Below are 23,982 nucleotides of genomic sequence, written 5' to 3' on the forward strand. Positions count from 1 at the left end.
AGTAGCTAACAAAGAATGAGTCAGTAATTGAGCAAGCTGGATGATTTAAGTTCTTACTCTTTTATTCATACCTCGTTTGAACAAGTCTCAAATGCAGAAACTGTAGTGTTTTGGGAGCATGTTACCAAAGTGTAAGGTGGGAATGAGGGGCCACACATTCCGGCGGCAACAATCTTGCATTTCTGAATTGAGTGCAGCCTCACAGGCCAAGCTCCAACTGCCCTCTGGAACTTAGAATCCTTATAGTGTCAACATCAAGAGATCACTTAGCCTCTGCTTTAATACCTCCTTTGTCATGTAGATTTAGTGTAGTCTTTAGTTCCCATGACCCCAGAGTATGTTTCCCTGAGGTTGGCTCAGCCCATTCACATTTTGTTCAGCAAGCTTAGGTTTCCTGATGCAAGGTATCCCTTTAAATATTGGAGGATAGCCTTCATTTCCAGAGGCTACTCTATACTACCACATTAGTTGCGTGCTTATATCTGTTTCTGTGATATGCTTGACTGTCTCTTCCTGATGACTGTCCTTAGAGCTGGTCCTAATATGTCTATATTAATAACTCATTGGGCTGCAAGACAAAAACAATATTGAATGATGAGTCAGTGTTAACCTACAAAGCATCCAGTGATTTGCTATGGTATACTGTTCTCAGAAAGAATATGTACTCAGTAAACGTTCTTGAAGACTTGATTGATTGACTGATCAATATTCATACTTCTTATGTTTTCACTCACAATACGTGGTCTTTCACATGCACTTCCTTCCTAGACATGTTCTTATGTTCACTCTTCTCTTCCATCCATGTGTAATTTCCATCAGTATATCCTATTCCTTCATGACGAATGCCTCCCCATCCATTCATAACCTCCTGCACCATGTCCAGTCCAGTGTTTTTTGGAAAGTCTAAAGTAAATGAACTATTTTTTAAAGTTTTCTAATTTTTTTAACAGAAGCTCCATTACCTACTCCCACCTCCCCACATGATGAAACAGGGAAACAGTGCTGCAGGCATACAGTGACAACAGGACATCAGGAAATGCCCAAGAAGGTCAGCCCCACCTTAACATGATGTTTGCAGGAATTTGGACAGCACATACCAACATTTCTAAGAAACATGCAAACCAATATATCATTTGTAATTCAAAATATATGTAAGAGTTGCAATTAACAATCAGGTCTCTTTGAATATTAAAGTTATCAAGTGATGACCATGAATAACGTGATTAACACTCACAACACTATTTATCATCATATAAATGGTCATATCTTCAGTCTGTGTTTTATGTTTAAATTCCACGTAAGGAAATAAGTATAATAATATCATAAATTTCAGCAATGTTTTATTTTTAAGGCTCCAAAAATATTTTAAGAAATATTTGTTGTTTGTTCAAAACCGCAAGATTTAACGTCCAAGGTATCACAATTAATGAGGTCATGTTAGAATATTCACACTTTTTATTAACAAAATCAGTTTACATTTTGATAAGTTATCTTTGTATATGTCAATTGTAGGAAATTAATTTTAGTCATTAAAAAACAAAAATTTTATAAAAGATATGATAATTTAAATTCACATATTAAGACAATAGTCTTTTTTTAAAGATTGGTTTATGGTGCACAGAATTCATTCATGACATCCATGACATCAGAAGCATATTCATAACATAATCTTGGTTATGCCATATGTGACCATAAGAACGATCATTACCTTTAACAGCTGTGAATTCCTAACGAAGTGAAAACATGCATAGTCAAGGTCAATAATTTTTTTTATTGCAATTTTCCATTTTCCCATCATCAAAGGCTGTCAGTACAGGTTTCTTTGGTCTCAGTTTTTTTCTTCGTATAAAAGAACTTGGGTTTATTGCTCATTATGCTCTGGTGCTTCTGGGACAATCATTTCAACCCCTTAATCTATGTAAGACTCTAGTTATTTTTTGTGTTAAATATGGATACCAAATTTTTCCACTTGTAGATAAAACCTGAAAGATGCCATGATTAGTCAACTATTGGATTTTAAGAATAAATCTGTTATATCTAAAATCAAATATAAAAGATGTCTGGATAATGTCAAATATTAGAGATATATTAACATGTTTACAATTACTGTTTTTCTTTAATCAGTTGCATTCTTTTGTCATGCATTTGACAACACTCTATTTGAATGAATTCTTATGAGTAGTATTGATTTTGTTGTTGAGTGCCATTAAATAAAATTTCTATATTAGCATATAGTGATTTTAAGAATGTAATAAGTAAACTATTTTTAGTTTTGAGATTATAGTAATTATACTGTTTTTTAACAGTTTGTTAGGTGCTGTGTCATGAATCAAGTCTTCATTTTAATGTGTTCTAATTGTTGTAAAACAAGAGGGAATGGTATTTGGAATTTAGCTATATTTATCTTCTCAATCAAATTCTACTTCAGAGGTAAGTGAAAAAGAAGTTATAGCAAATCACATAAAATGGACAAAAAAGGTATACTGAAAAGAAAATAAATTGTTGATTATCTCAGGATAAAGAGGAAAAAGTAAATTTAAAAGTCTGCCTGTGTCTGTTATTGCTAAGAGAGACCAATGGATAAATACTTGGGATTCTTATTTTTTTGTTTCCTTTCCTTTTTTTTTAAATCAATTATGTGAATTCACCTCGAAGCTATACAACTCTGATATTAACTTGCCAATTAGCAGTTTGCCAAGTCACTTATTCAACTTGAATTCCTGAGACCTTATTCAATGGAATTCATAAGACGTTCACCTGACCTAAAGGACCAGAAAATTCAAGACATAGTGTCCATGTATTCTGTTTGACATGACTTTTATGCAAAAAGTCAGAAAAAAAAGTGCTGTAGGCCCAGCTTTTCCCACTGGAATAAAGTCTTGATGGTCTATAAACAGACAGTATCCTTCTTTATCTAGAAGAAATTACTTGGGCATAGATTGATAACTCATGTTGTTTGGGGATGAAAAGTGTCTGCCACATTGGCAATATATTCAGAAGCAATCCTCTGTACATATTACGTGATGCCCCACACATCATTTCCTAAAGTCAGGTATTTTGTGCCCTTTAGATTGCCGCTGCACTTATCAGACAGACACATCTCTCAAACTCAGTTCTAATTTTTCTTGAAAAAAGAATCAGATCTAAATATTTAACTGTTTGAGCTGAGTTCAGTTGAATAAAAATGATGAATTGACTGTTGAAGTAATTATAAAGTTGACTAGGAAAAATAATAGTATGGAATGTGCAATGTCCTTCCATATTTATTATAGGGTCTATACATTTTGTTAAAATACAAGAAGTATTTGTTGCATTGGCAAAAGAGAGAATCAACCATTTAATGTTACTATTGATTTCAATCACAGAGCTAGTTCCGGAGAATTGAAAACATCATAGGTTAATCGACTAGCAGTTGTCACTCAAAATGGTTTGTTGCTATACTAGCATACTAATGAAAATTACATACCCAAATAAAGAGGAAGTAAGAAAACATGAGGGACTGATGAATCTCAGGAATGCAAAAATTTCTCCTAAGAATCTATATTAAAATATAGTAAAGCAGTTGTTTGATATCTTTATCATTTTTGTCAAACCAAAAATTAACAGTCTAAACTAATCTAATCAATTAATTATTTTACTCAATAGTTATTGAACATGCACTTTGCACTATGCACTGTGCTAGAAAAAAGAAATATAAAGATTAATAAGACACAGTTCTACCCATGATATGTTCACAGTCAAGTAGAAGACTAAAACAATGTAATACAAGAGTAAATCGATGTTTACGTAAAAATAATTGTTTTCTGCCTGAGTTGGAGGTATGTCAGAGAGAATATGAAAGTTAATAAATTGAGTTTTATGAAATAAGAATGTATAGTGATATTAGAGCGGAGCTAAAATTAATGTGCCTCAAAAACTGGAATAAGTATTGTTTGTTAACTGAATTTCTAAAGAAAGATTCACAATAAATTGGCAAGTCATGGTAAAGTTTGGTGTTTTTGTGAAATGGAAAGAAGACGAAAAATGCAGACCAGAACTTTTGCAAGATTGTGGAATTCCATAATAACATAGTGCATAAAATTAATCTTTAATTTATTTATCACGAAGAGTGACCTTGAATATTATAACAGCAAAGAATTATGGAGCATTGTAACACCAAAGCCAGAAGTTGTAATGGTGAAACAGGCAGACGAGCTTCATGATTATGTTGCAATGCTCCACAAATGGGTACAGTGATTGATAACCTGCAGGAAAATGTGCTTATGAGGTGAGGTTGCTTGATTTTGTTGTCAAATCAAAACAACTATAGATATTATTCCTGAGAAGCATTCTTTAACCTGGCCTTAATCAGAAAATAAGTAGTTCTGTGATGTAGGTCAGTGAACTTGCTGTGATAGCAATGATGTATGTGAAAATACCAGAGAGTACTACATTTTGTTATTGTTGTTAAAATGTTGTCTGTCAAGGTTCTATGTATGGAACAGATAAATTTACATTTCCTCTTCTACCTCTCTGGCCACCTCTCATTAGTGTGTTTTGCTGGGTCCTTGCTTCCTCAGCTGCTAAATGTTACAGGGTCCCAATACTCAGAGCAAGCCTTGTCTCTCCCTAGTTTACTCCCCCTCCACCTGTTTCTCTCTTTCCTCCCCATCCCAGCTCTTTTTGCTGATCTCATCCAGCCCATAGCTTTACATACCAACTATATATGAATGAATTCCAACTTTGTATCATGAGCTTCTCCCCATCGTCTCCATTGGATGTTTAATAAGCATCTTAAAATAAACACATAGAAAGCAGAACTTCAGAATCAATACCCAGGCCCATAATTCTCTTTCTCCTTTAGTTTTCTCTATGTCAGTAAATCACTCCCTCATCAAACAAATTGCTTGGACCAAAACTCTGGGTAGTGTTCTCCTTTAGAAAGTTTTGTCAAATGTGCCTCCAAAATAAATCCTGAGTCCTTCTTTTCACTATCTTCACTATTTGCAACTTTTCAGTCCTCATCTTTTAATTAGACTGCCCTTATATGAATTCCTTACCAAACTCTACTCCTCCTTTTGCTTTCTTACAATTCACTTTTCTCAGAACAGCAAAAATAATGGGGATTTTTTTGAAATATAAAGGGATTCATGCTATTCTACATTGAAAACTTTTGCCACTTGCCATTGCCACCTGGGCTTCTTCCTGCTGCTTGTCTTGGAGGTCTCTATTTTGTGATCAGTCTGTTTACCTTGTGATCATTCCCCTGTGATCTGTTTACCTTGTAATCAAACCCTGTGATCTCTTCTCAGCCAGAGCTAATCTCGTCTCAGTCTCTGATCCCCCTGTCCAGTACTCTACTATACAAGCTGTGTTTTGGGTCTCAAGCTCATTTCCACTTGATAAAATTAGGCTTTGCATCCCAACCTAAATCTCTTCATGAATTTTAATCCCCATAATCCCCGTAATCCACATGTGTCAGGGGAGAGACCAGGTGGGGGTAAATGGATTATGGGGGCAGTTTCCCCAGTGCTGTTCTCATGATAGTGAGTGAGTTCTCATGAGATCTGATGGTGTTGTAAGGGGCTCTTCCTACTTTGTACTTTGGTTAGCACATCTCCTTTCTGCCACCTTGTAAAGAAGGTGCCTTGCTTCCCCCTGGCCTTCACCATGATTGTAAGTTTCCTCAGGCCTCCCCAGCCATGCTGAAGTGTAAGTCAATTGAACCTCTTTCCTTTATAAATGACCAAGTCTTGGGCAGTTCTTTTAGAGCAATAGGAAAACAGACTAATACAACATCTTTGGCCTTTTCCACTTAGCATGCACAAACTGGCTCACTGTATTATTTCAGTTCCATTTCATGTCACCTTTTTCAGAGGTGTCTTTGCTGACCACTTGACCTGAGCATTAGCCGTTCATGTGCATCTCTCCCACTCACACACTTAGTCTCTTGGTGCAATTCTATGTCTCACAATACTACCTGTAGTTTTTTCCATGGCACTTATCACTTTATGAATTCTTGTTTGTGTGTTTCTTTTCTTCTTTGCTGACTGCCTCCTCCTGTCAAATTTAAGCCCCTTAAGAGCATGAGTCTCATCTCCCGTTTTTATTTCTGAGACCTCAATATCTAGAAAAGTAATGGCACAATAAGTGTGTATGGAGTGAAGGAAAGAGATTCTACAGTTAGTTCTTGTTTTCTATCTTTAGAAACTTTAAAGAGATTACCAGTATATATATTTTAAGAGATACACAGAGCTGAAGTTGTATCTTATTCATTACTCTAATATTGTCTTCTGAGAGCAAAGCATGACAAGTGTTTATTTTTCACAAGTTGGCATTCCATATGTTATTTATTTATTTATTTTATATTTATTTATTTATTTTTTGAGATGGAGTCTTGCTATGTCGCCAGGCTGGAGTGCAATGGCATGATCTTGGCTCACTGCAACCTCCACCTTCTGGGTTTAAGTGATTCTCCTGCCTTAGCCTCCCGAATAGCTGGGACTACAGGCATGCGCCACCATGCCTTGCTAATTTTTGTATTTTTAGTAGAGACAGAGTTACACCATGTTGGCTAGGATGGTCTCGATCTCCTGACCTTATGATCCACCCGCCTCAGCCTCCCAAAGTCCTGGGATTACAGACGTGAGCCACCACGCCCGGCCACAAGTTGGTATTTCATATTTTAGCTACTTCTTGCACTCTTTAAATCCTGTACTTTTTACATTATTTCTTTTTTGTTCTTTAAAAGACTATGTGTCAAAAAGGAATTTGATTTGCAGAAACTAAATGTTAGCACTTTGAAACAATGCAGTAGGGAGAGAGAACAATAAAAATGTGTAATTTTCTACTTATAAACACAACACATTTTATGTCTTGGAATTAGGGATTAATTGATGAATTTTTTTTCACAAAAACGAAAGGTAATATAAAGTAATGTATTGACTTCAGACGCATTTTATTATTTTCAACTATTTACAGAATATACCACCACTTGAAAATGTACTGTTACTACAGTTATTTTAGGATGGAAAGAGAAGAAGAAAGAAAATGTTATAGTCATTAGATTCCTCAGTGAGGAAAGAAAAAAACATATAAAAGGGGAAAGATTTTATAATGGCAACAGTATCAAGAGACAACATAAATTATTATGAATAAATTATATCTACCACTCCTAGATTTTTCTTGGTAATTTTATGTAATTATCTATGTCCTAATTCATTCCTACTAATCAGGATTCTACCTATATAAATAAACTGATTGCCTAGCACAAAGTGGGAGGTACTTCAGTGTAATTATTAGAACATGGATTTTGGGTTTAGAATACCTGGCTTTGAAAGCCAGCTTCGCTACTTACTAGTGATGTGGCTTGGGCACATTACTCAGTTTCTTCTTGTGCAAAATGAGGATTAATTGGTAAATACCTACCTTATGCCATTGTTTTGAGCATTACATATGGAAATGTTAGCTAATATAGTATTACTCTATTTATTATTATCTTTACCCTTACCCATGTTATCATATATTATTAGCTCTTGTCTTTACCATGTCATAGACCTCAAAGTTTATATTAGAACAAAAAGTAATTGTATTAATTTGCCATGGATTCATTAGACATCCAGAGCAGCAGTGTTTTCCAATGTAGGTAAATGGGTGTTACACCGAGGAAAAGCAGACTTCATTATTTTAAAATTTGATAACTACTGAGTTAAATACATTTAGTCAGGACTTTTCAGTGCCTTTAAAATGTGAATAAGGATGAATATGTTAATGAGCTTGATTTAATCATTCTACATAATATATAATAATATATTATTTGTATATAACAACTATTAATGTAGAGATACATAACAACTGTAGTTTTTTAATTTTTAACAATTGTATGCTTAATGTTTGTGTGATTAAAAAGTTAAAAAATGTTAATATGCATCACTATCTTCCCAAGGGACATAAATTGTGCAAGATTTTTCACAGTGGGGTATTTTTCCACAGAGGTGCTGCTGCTCTTAATTCACAGATAAGGAAAGAATGACTGATTAGGAAGAGAACATTCTTATGGTCAGGTTAGGGATCCTTTCTGCAGTATTAAAGAAACACATCTTTGAACTTGAAAAGCTTTAGTTTTTCATCATTACACTCATATAAAATGGATAACAGGATTTAAGATGAAACTGAAACTAAGATATAATTTAGACCTGGCTTGTTTCACTCATATTTGAAAGAGACCTCTTCCTGTGGCTTAAGTAAACCAAATAGAGTGATTAAAGAGTATTGGTATGGTATGTATGTAGAACAAAACTGATCATGCCTCCATTTGCCTTTTCCAATAATATATTTTGCTTCAGTAAAATGTTTCTACTTCTAAAAGAGATAGCATAGCATAGTGGTGCAAATGTAAACACTGGAGCCAGGTTGCCTGGTTTGAAACTCAGCTCTGCCCTTACTAGCTGTGTGACACTGATCAAATTACTCAACATCTCTGTGCCTCAGTTATCTTATCTGAAAGTGGAGATAATAAATAGATACTAATTCATAGGGGTGTTATAGATTTTAAACGAGTTACTACTTTTAAAGTATTAAGAACTGCTCCTGATCATAATGTGCACTGCTTATTTGTTAAATAAGGTAGAAAGGCTACTGATATGGTATGGCTCTGTGTCCCCACTCAAATCTCATCTTGTAGCCTCCATAATTCCCACATGTTGTGGGAGGGACCTGGTGGGAGATGATTGAATCATGGGGGGTGGATCTTTCCTTCACTGTTCTCGTGATAATGAATAAGTCTCATGAGATCTGATGGTTTTAAAAAGGAGAGGTTCCCTGCGCAAACTCTCTTCCCTTGTCTGCCACCATGTGAGATGTGCCTTTCACCTGCCGCCATGATTGTGAGACCTCCCCAGCCACGTGGAACTGTAAGTCCAATAAACCTCTTTCCATTATAAATTGCCCAGTCTTGCATATGTCTTCATCAGCAGTATGAAAATGGACTAATACAGCTACATAATTACTTTTTACATTTTTTTGCCTTTCTTTTGTCCTGTGTCTACTGTCATATTCACAAGGAGGTGACAGGAAGAAGAATGAGTGTTCACTGGTAGAAATCTAATTCTGCTACTTTGTCTCTGAACTCAGTGATGTTCTATCTTGAAGCAAGTGGTTATTAGAGAGTTTCTTCCCCACCAATGACTGTGCGGTAGTGGTCAGATGGGAAAATAAATTTTTAGTTTGTTTTATTTTTTTGAGACAAGATCTTGCTGTGTTGCCCAGGCTGGAGTTCAGTGACATAATCACAACTCAATGCAGACTGCAACCTCAACATCCCAGATTTAAAGTGATCTTCCCACCTCAGCCTCCTGAGTAGCTGGGACTATCGATGTGATCCACCATGCCCAGCTAATCTTTTAATTTTTGGTAGAGACAGGTTCTCACTATGTTGTCCAGACTGGTCTCAAGCTCCTGGACTCAAGCTATCCTCTTGCCTTGGCCTCCCAAAGTGCTGGGATTACAGGTAAAAGCCACTGTGTGTGGCCAGAAAATAAGTTCTTTGCTATCCCCCATATAAAAACATGTGGGTTTGTGCCTGGTAGTATACCATGTTAATCAAGAGTGAGGTTTGCATCTCTTAGTAGGACAATAGAGTCAGAAATCTTCTAATCATCTGGTTTTATCAGCACTACCACTTTCTTAATGTATTTACGTGATGATCTGGTGCGTAGTTGTTATAATAGTTAACATCAAATGAGCATCATCTAACCCTCATGACAAGCTTATTTATAAGGATCCATTATCATTATTTCCCTTCTACAGCAAAGGAATCCAAGGGATGTCTTGCTTAATTTAGAACTAGTACAATATTGAACTGGTTTAGAAACCCAAAGAATCCCACTCCAGAATCTGTGCTATTAACCACACTATAATTCAGTCTCTCTTGGAAACCTTAGAATAATAATCAAGCACCTGGAACATCTAAATTTATGCTTTGTATATCTTAGTAACAATTTCCCCAAGGCTCAGTAAGCATTATAAACATGTGTATACCCATAAAACTGGGTTGTGATGTCCATAAATACATTATAATATTCAAAAAATGAAAACAATCCAAATGTTCATCAACTGATGATTGGATTAAAAAATATGATATACCTATACAATGGCATACTGTTTGGCAATGAAAAGTAAACAACTGCTGACACATGCTCCAACATGGATGAACCACAAAAAAGCCCCACAGAAACAGTATGTTAAGTAAAAGAAACCAGATATAAAAGACTATAGGGAAATGTCCAGAAAAGGCAAATCTATGGAATCAGAAAGTAGATTATTGGTGGCCTAGGACTACAAGTTATAATAGTGATGACTGCAAATGAGCATGAGGGATCTTTTGCAGGCTATGAAAATGTCCTAAAGCTGGATTGTTGCAATGGTTGCACAAATCTGTAGATTTACTAAATAGCATTTATCTAAAAGAATTGTACACTTAAATGGAAGAATTTTATCATATGCAAATTTTGTCTCAGTAAAGTTTAAAAAAGACACAAATAGATTGGATCATGGCCCCGAAGTACCATAGTTTAATGATAAGCATAAAGCAGACTCGAAGTTTAAATTTTACAATTCATTGTAATTTTTAAACTTATCTGTGGTTCCCTCCATAATTTGTAGAATAAAAGATAAAAAGTAATTGTTTTAACATCTAGCATGAAAAATAAATTGGCAATAAAATAGGAATCTTATTTATTTAGAATTTGATACTGACCTTATTTCTCTTGGATATGATAAACTGAATGTCTCACTTTGGAAATAAATTCGATTTTGTCCTTCATTTAAAATCTGTCTTTTCAAATGAAAATGTTTAATTGGAAGTTTTATCATGTTATTATATTTATATATAAAGGAAGATCTGCAAAGCTTAAAAGAAATCCACTACCTGTACCCTGGGTGAGTAACTAATACACTTCCTTATAGTCAATCACCCAATTTTATTATGTTCAGTCCTTTGATTTTCGCTAAATTGTACTTTGTGATATATGCAGGGCATTCATTTTTTATTTCTCCCATTTCACAGTTTAGACAACAGTCATACAGGGATTAAGCCTAAATCATGTAGCTATTAAATGGCCGAGATGTGGCTAGCACTCCGTTTTCCTCAATGCTAGTCTTATACGATCTGTACATGATCCTGCTATGCTGCACTCATTGCTCAAATTAGTAGATACTTAACAAGTACGGATTAATTCTGTACAGCCATAGTAGATATCATAGCTGGATTCTTTAACAGTTATATTACTATCATATTTTAAGATTCTTTTGGTAGCATATAGTAAATGGGAACTGCAAGCTATAAGGGTTTAAAATGTGACTTGAGACTGATGAATTATGATAGTCTTTGATGTGCTTCAGGCATCTACCAATAGACAGATGGAGAAAAGAATGATCCTACACATACACAACATATTCATCTGAAAATAATGTTCCTGAATGCATCATTTTTCACTACTGGGCTTTAAGCTTTGTGAAAAAAAATAGGAAAGTATTATAGATTATTTAACTATTGTGCTGGCTGGCCATACATCACAGCAAAAGAAGAGAGCCACCCTGCTGCTTTTTACAAAAGGTGTAATTAGGCTCTGATGGAGCTTCAAGTTATTCTTCCCCCAAAATATTCTGAATGGCCGATTTCCTGATGCTTAAAAGCCTTAGATCTCAGTCCATTTCTTATGGACTCAACAACTTACTATTAAAGAAAGACTTGTCAAAAGCTTACAAATCCACTTTGGGAGGCCGAGGCGGACGGATCACGAGGTCAGGAGATCGAGACCATCCTGGCTAACACGGTGAAACCCCGTCTCTACTAAAAATTCAAAAAATTAGCCGGGCGTGGTAGCGGGCGCCTGTAGTCCCAGCTACTCGGGAGGCTGAGGCAGGAGAATGGCGTGAACCCGGGAGGCAGAGCTTGCAGTGAGCCGAGATCGCGCCACTGCACTCTAGCCTGGGTGACAGAGCGAGACTCCGTCTCAAAAAAAAAAAAAAAGCTTACAAATCCATTTTCTCTCTTCTTTCTTAGTGTTTGTCTTAAAGAAATAAGTTTGTGATTTCTTTAAAACAATATCTCTTGATCTATTCTTAGCATAATTATATTTCTTAATAATATTTCCTTTCTGTTGTCCTTACTCTGGTGAATGCATTGCTTCTTTTAGCAAAAACATGTATCCTATAATCACTTTTTCAATTGCTGTGGTTATCATGTGAATTTATGTTTCTTACATGTGAAGATGGATTGTTCCCTGAAAGGTTGGACATCAAGCCTGCATATTTTGTTTTTTATTTGCAGTTGTTTTGTTTCACTTCATGTTTTCTGTATTCAGAACCTGATGCGCTGACAGTAAGGGAACAAAGATGGGTATCTTTTTTCATAAAGCAATATGCATGGGAACTATGGAAACACTTTTCTAGTTATATTTATTTATTTTGTTTTTAAGACAGTTGTTTTTTAGATATAAGTGAGACTGAGTGGGCTGGACTTAATGTAAAGCACATGTGTTGGCCAGTTTGCAGGCACTTGTTAGAGCTCTCTGAGCATATGTGGGATAATGGATTCTGTTTCTGTTACGTGTTTCTCATGAAGCCTAGCACTGTGTTTTTAAAGGCTAGGAAGCATATCAATGTATTGGAACTTTTTCTCCCATATGGTGATAAAGTGAAAAGGATAAAAAAATTGTAGGTAAGAGAGATTAGATTTCCCCAGGATAAAGCAGATTTGTATCTTTTATTTTTTGTATGAAATTTTCTACTTATCTCTCTGTCTTTCTACCTTCTATCTATCTATCTATCTATCTATCTATCTATCTATCTATCTATCATTCTACCTTCTATCTATCTATCTATCTATCTATCTATCTATCTATCTATCTATCATCTATCTGTCTTTCCCATCTAACAGTAAGCATCTTAAGGTAGAAGCCTATGAGTTTAGTTGTTGAATTTCCTTAATTTGTTTGAAATAAACACATATGTAACTCCTGAATATGTCACTTAAAGAGATACTTTTTAAACTTTTATTTTAAGTTCAGAGGTACATGTGTAGTTTTATTATACAGGTAAATTGTGTGTCACAGGGGTTTGTGGTATAGATTATTTTATAAGCCAGATAATAAGCATAGTACCCAAAAGACAGCTTTTCAATCCTCACCTTTCTCCCACTCTCCATGCTCAAATAGGCCTCAGTGTCTGTTGTTCCCTTCCTTGTGTCCATATGTACTCAATGTTTAGCTCCCGCTTATGAGTAAGAACATGTCATATTTGGTTTCCTATTTCTATGTTAGTTTGATTAGGATAATGGCCTCCAGCTCCATCCTTTGAGATTTGCAAAGGACATGATTTTATTCCTTTTTATGAATGCATATTATTCCATGGTGTATATATACCACATTTATTTATGTATGTGTGCATGTGTATTCATGGTAGAATGATTTATATAATTTTGAATATATACTCAATAATATACTCAATAATGAGATTGCTGGGTGAAATGGTAATTTTGACATAATTTCTGCAAGTGATTTCTGAGCATTATTTCTAAATATGTTTTTTGTAACATTATTTCTAAAATGCAATTTTCAAATGCTATAAAGTATTTCTATTATGCCTCTTCAACATTGAAAGCATCTTAGAATGTTTTAATTCTGCTCACCACCTTACCATCTAATATTTTAGAATTATTTGTTTTATGTTTCATAAATTAACCATTACTAGAGTTGTTTTATACAACATTGCTTCTTTAAATTTACTGACATGCTTTCCAATTTCTTGGCTCACTATGCCTTCACACACCTTTCTGTCTCAGTTTTCATATTCTTAAAATACAACCTTTAGTTCTTTCAGTTAAGATCAGTTAGTAGAAGACTCTGTTTGTTTTTTTGAATTATATTTACTTTACCCTTCATTTTAGATTATGACTTACTACTGGGCATAGGATTCTAGGCGAACAGTTATTTCCACTCTGCATTTTAAAAATATTAACCCATTATTTTCTGGGCTGCACTGTTGCTTTCGAGAAGTCTAAAATCAGCTATCAGCACAATTTCATTAATTGGCACTTTATCTATCTCCTCTCTGGTTGTTTTCAAGATCTTTTATTTTCTTTTGTCATTGGCCTTTATGATGATCCAAGATGTGTAATTTAAAAAAAAATTATACCCGTGTCTGATGATTTTCTTCTATCTGAGGATTCATGATTTTTGCCAATTCTGAGCTATAATTCTTTAAATACTAATTTATTTTCATTTTTCTTACTTTTATTCTTTCTCAATTTCTATCAATTTTGTTTTTTCTTATTTTATCATTTACATCTCCTAACCACTTTTTCTAATTTTAATATATTTATATTTATCCACTTCATTTTGTCTTGTTCATTTTCTTGTTCACGTCCTTAGTCAATTTAAACATACTACTTCACAGATTGTCTTTTTTTATTATCCTAAGTTCTTGGGTTTCCATTCCTATTGCTTGTTCTCTGGGCTGACTTTCCGGCACAGTGTACTGTTTTCTTATACATTTTGTCATTTTGGCTTGTAAGGTCATCCTAAGCTTTGAAATCACCTAGGGTCTGACTTTCATCTACTCTGGCAGATGTTCCTGTGCTATTGCTACAGTCCGCTGCTGGAGATGATTGCCAAGATGTATAGGTTCTATATATTTGAACCCCAAACCTAGGTAAAGTTTTTTAAATGTTGCCAAAACGAACACCTTTTTTTTTCATGCACCCAGAATATGAGGAAAACATCCATGTCTTCTACCTTGAATAGATATATTTATTTTTCCTGACAACCCGCTAACAGATGGTGCAGCTGTTCTAGGTTCCTTCTTTGATTGAGATATCTCTACTTCCTCATTATCCGTGGTCTACATCAGTGTCAACCCCAAATTGTTTAGTTACCCAGCAAATGATCAACTTCCTCCCCAACAAAGGTTTATTTCCACACCAGCTCATTGGTTTACACTATCGTTTCTTGCCCTTGGAAAGTCCCTTTCCTTTTTAAGTAAATCTAGATACGCATTTTGAGAGATGTTTTAAGTTATCTAGTCTAGCTAGACTAGTAAATTGAGATAAATATAAGTCTCCCAGAATACTAAATTATTTAGCTCTGGTTTCTCTAAATATTGAGGACCAATATCACCCATAAATAAACTGATTTTTAATGTTTGTAATCAACTCATCATAAAGAAGCAGGTGACAATAAAATAAATTGATAGTGAAGATTTATTTAAAACATAATACTTCAGAGGGGATTTAAAGGATTTAAAATAGAGACATCCTTATCATTATATATCATGACAGTAAAATAAGAGTTGATGATTTAAAATTTATGATTCTGGATTAGGATTAAGATGGCAGATAAGAGGCAAAACTAGCTTGGGTGGACAGAGCAGCTTGTGGAGACTTACATCGTGAACTTTTGCACCAAGAACTACTGCAGGAACATACCAGGAAAGCCAAGAGAATCAACAGACCTTTTGAAGGACTGGATCACCACTGCAGGCTCCCTGAGACACTGAAAAACTGTGAATCGGCTTGCTTTCTGGACAGGAGGCTCATGGTCTGGGATGAGTTCTCAGCCCTGGTCACTGGTGGCCTAGAAATAGATTTGGTGTTGTTATGGGGGCACAATGGGACTGGACGTTAGGACTGCCAGCTGCATGGGATTGGGATGAGGCTGGTGACTGCTGGCATTTCCCCATTTCTCTGGTGACCTGTATGACTCAGTAGAGGCAGCCATAATCTCCCTGTGAATATAATTCCATTGGACTGAGAACTACACTCCTATTCCCCACAACAGCCAAAGCAAGCCCTGCCCAAGGAGAGGCTGAGCTCAGAGCTCAGACAGGCCTATCCCTGCCCCGACCTGATGGTCTGCCTCTACCCACCCTGGTAGCCGAAGACAAAGGTCATAATCTTTTGGGAGATCTATGGCCCCACCCACCACCTGAGAATCCTGAATACTTAACCAGTTGTCCCTAGGGCAAGTTTACCTTCCCCCATAGGACCTCAGCTGATGCACTCTTGAAAGCATCACCTCCTGGCTGGAGGCCAACCAACACAAAACCAGCACACTAAATGAAAACACAACCAGAGACCCTCACAGAGTCCACCTCACTCCCCTACTACCTCCACTGGAGCAGGTGCTGGTATCCACAGCTGCAAGACCTGAAGACGGATCACATCACAGGATTCTTTGCAGATACTCCCCAGTACCAGCCTGGAGCCCAGTAGCTCTGCTGGATGGCTAGGCCCAGAAGAACAAAAACAATTACTAGTTTTACTCTTAAGAAGCCCCATTCCTAGAGGAAGAGAGAGAACACCACACCAAGGGAGCACTCTGTGGAACAAAAGAATCTGAACAGCAGCCCAGATCTTCCGTCTGACATAATCTACCCAAATGAGAAAGAACCAGAAAAATAATTCTGGTAATATGGCAAAACAAGGTTCTTTAACACCCCCAAAATTTTGTACCAGCTCACCAGCAATATATCCAAGCCAAGACAAAAATCTCTGAATTTCCAGAAAAAGAATTCAGAAGGTCAATTACTGAGCTAATCCAGGAGGCACCAGAGAAAGGTGAAGTCAAATATAAAGAAATTAAAAACATGATACAAGATATAAAAAGAAAATTCTGTGAAATAGAAAGCATAAATTAAAAAAAAATCATAATGTCTGGAAATCAAGGACACACTTAGAAAAATGCAAAATGCACCAGAAAGTCTCAGCAATAGACTCGAAGAAGCGGAAGAAAGAACTTCAGAACTTGAAGACAAGGCTTTTGAATTAACCCAGTCCATCAAAGACAAAGAAAATAGAATTTTAAAAAATGAACAAAGCCTCCAAGAAGTTTGGGACTGTGTTAAAATTCCAAACCTAAGAATAATCAGTGTTCCTGAGTAAGAAGAGAAATCTAAAAGTTTGGAAAACATATTTGAAGGAATAATTGAGAAACACTTTCTTGGCTTTTCTAGAGATCTAGACATGCAAATACAAGAAGCTCAAATAACACCTGGGAAATTCATTGTAAAAAGATTGTCACCTAGGCATATAGTCATCAAGTTATCTAAAGTCAAGACAAAGGAAAGAATCTTAAGAGTTAGGAGGCAAAAGCATCAGGTAACCTACACAGGAAAACCTATCAGATTTACAGCAGATTTTTCAGCAGAAACCATCAGGATAGAAGAGATTGAGGGCCTGTCTTTAATCTCCTTAAACATAACAATTATCAGCCAAGAATTTTTTATCCAAGGAAACTAAGCTTCATAAATAAAAGAAAGATACAGTTTTTTCCAGACAAGCAAATGCTGAGAGAATTCTCCACTACCAAGCCAGCACTACAAAAACTGCAAAAAGGAGCTCTAAATCCTGAAATACACCAAAATAGAATCTCCTTAAAGCATAAATCTCACAGGACCTATGTAACAATAACACAATGAAAAAGAACCAATGTATTCAGGAAACAAACAGCATGATGAATAGAATAGTACCTCACATCTCAATACTAAAGTTGAATGTAAATGGCCTAAATGCACCACTTAAAATTTATAGAATTGCAGAATGGATAAGAACTCGCCAACCAAGTTTCTGCTGTCTTCAGGAGACTCACCTAACACATAAGGACTCACATAAACTTAAGGTAAAGGGGTGGAAAAAAGAGATTCCATGCAAATGGACACTGAAAGTGAATAGGAGTAGTTCTTCTTATATCAGACAAAACAAACTTTAAAGTAACAGAAGTTAGATAAGACAAAGAGGGACATTATATAATGATAAAAGAACTAGCCTGACAGGAAAATATCACAATTCAAAATATATATGCACCTAAAACTGGAGGTCCCAAATTTGTAAAACAGTAACTACTAGACCTAAGAAATGAGATAGACAGCAACACAATAATAGTGGAGGACTTTAATATTCCACTGACAGCACTAGATAGGTCATCAAGACAGAAAGTCAGCAAACAATGGACTTAAATTATACCCTACAACAAGTAGAACTAACAAATATTTACAGAACATTCTACCCAACAATTGCAGAATATACATACTATTCATTAGCACATGGAACATTCTCTAAGATAAGCCACAAAACAAGTCTCAGTAAATTTAAGAAAATTGAAATTATATCAAGTACTCTCTCAGATCACGGTGAAATAAAACTGGAAATCAACTCCAAAAGGAGTCCTCAAAACCATGCTAACACATGGAAATTAAATAATCTGCTCCTGAGTGATCACTGGGTCACAATGAAATCAAGATGGAAATTAAAAAATTATTTGAACTGAACGATAATAGTGACACAACCTATCACTACTTCAAACTGAATGATAGTAGTGACAAAACCTCTGAGATATAGCAAAAACATGCTAAGAAGAAAATGTATAGCATTAAATGCCTACATCAACAAGTCTGAAAGAGGGCCAGGCATGGTGGTTCATGCTGGTAATCCCAGCACTTTGGGAGGCCAAGGCAGGGGGATCAATTGAGGTGAGGAGCTCAAGACAAGCCTGGCCAACATGGTGAAACGCCATCTCTACTAAAATATAAAAATTAGCTGGACATGCTGGCATGTGCCTGTAATCCCAGCTACTCAGGAGGCTGAGGCAGGAGAATCACTTGAACCCAGGAGGTGGAGGTTGCAGTGAGCCAAGATCATGCCACTGCACTCCAGCCTGGGGAGCAGAGTGAGACTCTGTCTCAAAAAATTAAAAAATTAAGTCTGAAAGATAACAGCTAGTATAAGGTCACACTTCATGAAATTGGAGAAACAAGAACAATCCAAACCCAAATCCAGCAGAAGAAAAGAAATAACAAAGATCAGAGCAGAACTAAATGAAATTGAAGCAACAGCAACAACAAAAATACAACAGATCAATGAAACAAAAAGTTAGTTCTTTGAAAAGGTAAAATTGGTAGACCATTAGCAAGATTCACCAAGAAAAGAAGAGAGAAGATCCAAGTAAACTCAATTAGAAATGAGAACAGGAGATATTGCAGCAGATAGTGTATAAATACAAAAAAATATGCAAGGCTACTATGAACATCTTTACATACATAAACTAGAAAACCTATAGGAGATTAATGAATTCCTGGAAATATACAACTCTCCTATATTAAACCAGGAAGTTATAGACTCTCAGAACAGACCAATAACAAGCAGTAAGGTTGAAATGGTAATTAAAAATTTGCCAACAAATAAAAGTCCGGGACCAGATGAATTCACGGCTGAATTCTATCAGGCATTCAAAGAAGAATTGGTACCAATTTGTTTGACACTATTCCAAAAGATAGAGAATGAGAGAATCCTCCCTAAATCATTTTATGAAGCCAATATCACCCTAATACCAAAACCAGGAAAGAACATAACGAAAAAGGAAGGAAAACTACTGACTAATATCCCTGAACATCAGTGCAAAAATCCTCAACAAAATACTAGCTAAATGAATCCAACAGCATATCAAAAAGATAATGCACCATGATCAAGTGGGTTTCAAACCAGGGATGCAGGGATGGTTTAACATACATAAAGTCAATAAATGTGATACACCACATAAACAGAATTAAAAACAACAATCACATGATCATCTCAGTAGATGTATTAAAAGCATGTGACAAAATCCAGCATCCCTTTATAATTAAAAATCTTAGCAAAATCGGCACAGAAGGGACATACCTTAAGGTAGTAAAAACCATCTATGATAAACCCACAGCCAACATAATACTGAATGGGGAAAAGTTAAGAGCATTTCTGCTGAGGACTGGAACAAGACAAGGATGCTCACTTTCACCACTTCTATTCAGCATAGTACTGAAAGTCCTAGCCAGAGCAATCAGACAAGAGAAAGAAATAAAGGGCACTCGAATAGGTAAAGAGGAAGTCAAACTGGTGCTGTTTGCTGATGGTATGACTGTATACCTAGAAAACACTAAAGACTCATCCAAAAAGCTTCTAGAACTGGTAAGTGAATTCAGCAAAGTTTCAGGATACAAAATAAATATACAAAAATCAGTAGTTCTGCTATACACCAACAGTGACCAGGCTGAGAATCAAATCAAGTCAACCCCTTTCACAATGGCTACAAATAAATAAATAAATAAATAAAATACTTAGGAATATACCTAACCTAGGATGTGAAAGACTTCTACAAGGAAAACTATAAAACACTGCGGAAAGAAATCATAGATGACACAAACAAATGAAAACACATACCATACTCCTGAATGGGTAGAATCAATATTGTGAAAATGACCATACTGCCAAAAGCAATCTACAAATTCAATACAATTCCCATCAAAATATGACCATCATTCTTCACAAAACTAGAAAAAAAAAATCCTAAAATTCACATGGAACCACAAAAGAGCCCACATAGCCAAAGCAAGACTAAGAAAAAGAAAACAAATCTGGAGGCATCACATTACCCGACTTCAAACTATACTATGAGGCCATAGTCACCAAAACAGCATAGTAGCAGTATAAAAATAGGCACATAGACTAATGCAACAGAATAGAGAACCCAGAAATAAAGCCAAATATTAATACTTAAAGCTGACTTATCTTTGACAAAGCAAACAAAAACATCAAGTGCGGAAAGGACACAATATTCAACAAATGGTGTTGGGGTAACTGGCTAGCCACATGTAGAAGAATGAAACTGAATTCTCATCTCTCACCTTATACAAAAATCAACTCACAAGAGATCAAAGACTTAAGTCTAAGACCTGAAACATAAAGATTCTAGAAGATAACATTGGGAAAACCTTTCTAGTCATTGACTTCGGCAAAGACTTCATGATCAAGAACCCAAAAGGAAATGCAACAAAAACGAAGAAAAATAGATGGGACTTAATTAAACTAAAAAGCTTCTGCACAGCAAAAATAAATAATAATAATCAGCAGAGTCAACAGCCAACCCACAGAGTGAGAGAAAAATCTTCACAATCTATACATCCAATAAAGAACTAAAATCCAGAATCTGCAAATAACTCAAACAAATTGCAAGAAAAAAATCCAATCAAAAAGTGGGCTAAGGACATGTATAGACAATTCTCAAAAGAAGATATACAAATGGCCAACAAGCATATGAAAAAATGCTCAACATCACTAATTATCAGGGAAGTAGAAATCAAAACCACAATGCCATACCAGCTCACTCCTGCAAGAATGGCCATAATCAAAAAATCAAAAAATAATAGATGATGGCATGGATGCGATGAAAAGGGAACCATTTTGAACTGTTGGTGGTAATATAAACTAGTATAACAACTATGGAAAAACAGTGTGAAGATTCCTTAAAGTACAAAAAGTAGATCTATCATTTGATTCAGCAATCCTGCTACTAGGTATCTAGCCAGAGGAAAATAAGCCATTTTACGGAAAAAAAAAAAAAAAAAAACTTGCACACACATGTTTATAGCAGCAAAATTTGCAATTTCAAAAATATGGAACCAGCCCAAATTCCCATCAATCAATGAGTGAATAAAGAAAATATGGTATGTATGTATCATGGAATACTACTCAGCCATAAAAAGGAATGAAATAATGGCACTGACAGTAACCTGAATGGAATTGGAGACTATTATTCTAAGTGAAGTAACTCAGGAATGGAAAATCAAACATGTTCTCACTCACTTATGGGAGCTAAGTTATGAGGATGCAAAGGCATAAGAATGATACATTGGACTTTGGGGATTTGGGGGGAAGGGTGGGGGATGGCAAGAGATAAAAGACTATACATTGGGTACAGGGCACACTGCTCGGGTGATGGGTATGCCAAAATCTCAGAAATCACCCACTTGGGAGAGACTGAGGTGGAAGGATCACTTGCAGTGAGCTGCATTCATGCCACCACACTCCAGCCTGGGTGACAGAGTGGGAGACCCCATCTCAACAACAAAAAAAAGAAATGTTAGCCAGATTCATTAATTTTTGAATTCCTTAAAGGTGTTGGCAGACATAATAGTAACCTTTTGTAAAATACAAGTTGAGTATCCCTTATCTGAAATGCTTGAGACTAGAAATGTTTCAGACTTCAGATTTTTTCAGATTTTGGAATATTTGTATTTACTTAGTGAAATACCTGGTGAACAGGGCCCAATTCTAAACATGAAATTCATTTATGTTTTATATATATCTTATACAAATAGCCTGGAGGTAATGCTATACAACATTTTAATAGTTTTGTTCATGAAACAAAGCTTGGGCTGCGTTTTCACTGTGACCTGTCACAGGAGGTCAGGTGTAGAATTTTCCGCTTGGGGCAACATGTTAGTGCTCAAAAAGTTTTAGATTTTGGAGCATTTCAGATTTCATATTTTTAGATTAAGGATGCCCAACCTATATAGAAATGGCATCACAGGTTATTTCGCCAAAGTCATGCATTCAGTTGTTAGTAATGTGGTATTTTCAAACAGAAGTATATCTAAAAGCTGCTTAAACAATGTATTTGAGCCATTTTTTGGAATTCATGACACATAGAGGCTAGAAGAATTTCAGTAATGGTAGTCAATATGATAATACCACTGTGAACCAGGCACTGTTTGAAATGTTCCATTTGTTGACTTATTTAAGTCTAACAAGGTCATGAGATTCTATTATAATCCCATTAAAAGACAAAGTACTCTGAGGTAGCTCTTTCTCAAAGACATGTTGGGATTTACAACCAGGCCATCTGCAGCCTGGCTCCACAGTCTAGCTGTGAGCTACAGCTCTGCACTTTCTCTTTTTTAAACACAAATTCACACACAGGCAAACACACACAATACACATGCATAGCAACACATATACCCTAACACACTCACACACAGCCTATGGCGTGATGATTATCTTAGCAATGTTTCTACTTTTATTTATCTCTCTGTTTTTCTGATTGGGAAGAAAAGGGAAAAATTTTCTCACTCTTCAATTTATAATAATGGCCCCAATATAATGAATCATCTAATCTAATACAGGAAGATATTATTTTAGAGGAGTTGAGGTACATATTTTATATGATTGAAGCCAATATCTTATCTGTGCAATTAATTTCATGGAGTTCTCAAATTATTACAACTCTGATTTTGTAACTATTGGCAAACAATATATTTTATTTCAAACGAGTATGTAGTGACTTAATATAGAATCTATGCTGTCTTCTAACTCAGAAAAAATGAATGACATTTTTTACTAGCAATAACTTATTTTTGTTGCTTAGTCATCTTATGTATAATGATTACCTATTTACAGATATCAGATATTTAATGCTTATTTTGGATTTAATTTATTTTTATTGTTTAATATTGTCTTTTTGTGATTATAATTTGTTTAAACCATACAATTGTTTGAAAATACACCTAAATTATAGTCAACTTTAAGAAGATCATAAAAATGGAAATAATGTTCTAACTGAATAGGAAGAACATTTTGTTTTCTTTCATGATATATTCAGGTAAATCATATTCTATTTTCTTTTATCATTTGACTGGCTAAACTAAGTGAAAAATGTCTGTAGAAATGATTTTTGCCTGCTCAAAATCTAAAGACCTAAAAGAATTGTAGCAGTTCTAATTCTTTTTTGCCTTAAAATACTCTAATGATGAAGGGATGCTGGATTTTATTGAAAGCTTTTTCTGCATCTATGGGGAAATGCAGAACCACAATGAGATACCATCTCATACCAGTCAGAATGGCTATGATCAGGAGGTCAGAAAATAACAGGTGTTTGCTAGGTTGCAGAAAAAAGGGAACACCTCTACACTGTTGATGGGAATTATACACTGTGCAGTCACTGTGGAAAGCAGTTTGGAGAGTTCTCAAAAAACTTAAAACAGAGCTACAATCAATCCAGCAATCCAAATACTAGATACATACCCCCCCAAAAAATCATTTTACCAAAAAGGACACACACACTTGTATGTTTAACACAGCATTATTCGTAATAGCAAAGACATGGAATCAACCTAGATGTCCATCAACATTGCACTGAA

General features: G+C 35.4%; 1 protein-coding gene across 4 annotated transcripts in view; it reads left to right on the forward strand.

Moving 5' to 3' along the window:
* The window catches only part of PRR16 (proline rich 16), a 326,938-nt gene that overhangs the window by 151,808 nt on the left and 151,148 nt on the right, over positions 1–23,982 (forward strand). Inside the window, exons 1-2 of one of the 4 annotated variants that reach the window (XM_063604604.1) lie at positions 951–1,048; positions 2,307–2,430. The exons of the other annotated variants lie outside the window; for them this stretch is intronic. The gene's annotated coding sequence lies outside the window, so the exon portion shown is untranslated. Of the gene's footprint in view, positions 1–950; positions 1,049–2,306; positions 2,431–23,982 lie in introns of those variants that run through there. 4 annotated transcript variants of the gene reach the window in all.

This window comes from Pan paniscus, chromosome 4, assembly GCF_029289425.2.
Source record: "Pan paniscus chromosome 4, NHGRI_mPanPan1-v2.0_pri, whole genome shotgun sequence".
Lineage (NCBI taxonomy): Eukaryota > Metazoa > Chordata > Mammalia > Primates > Hominidae > Pan > Pan paniscus.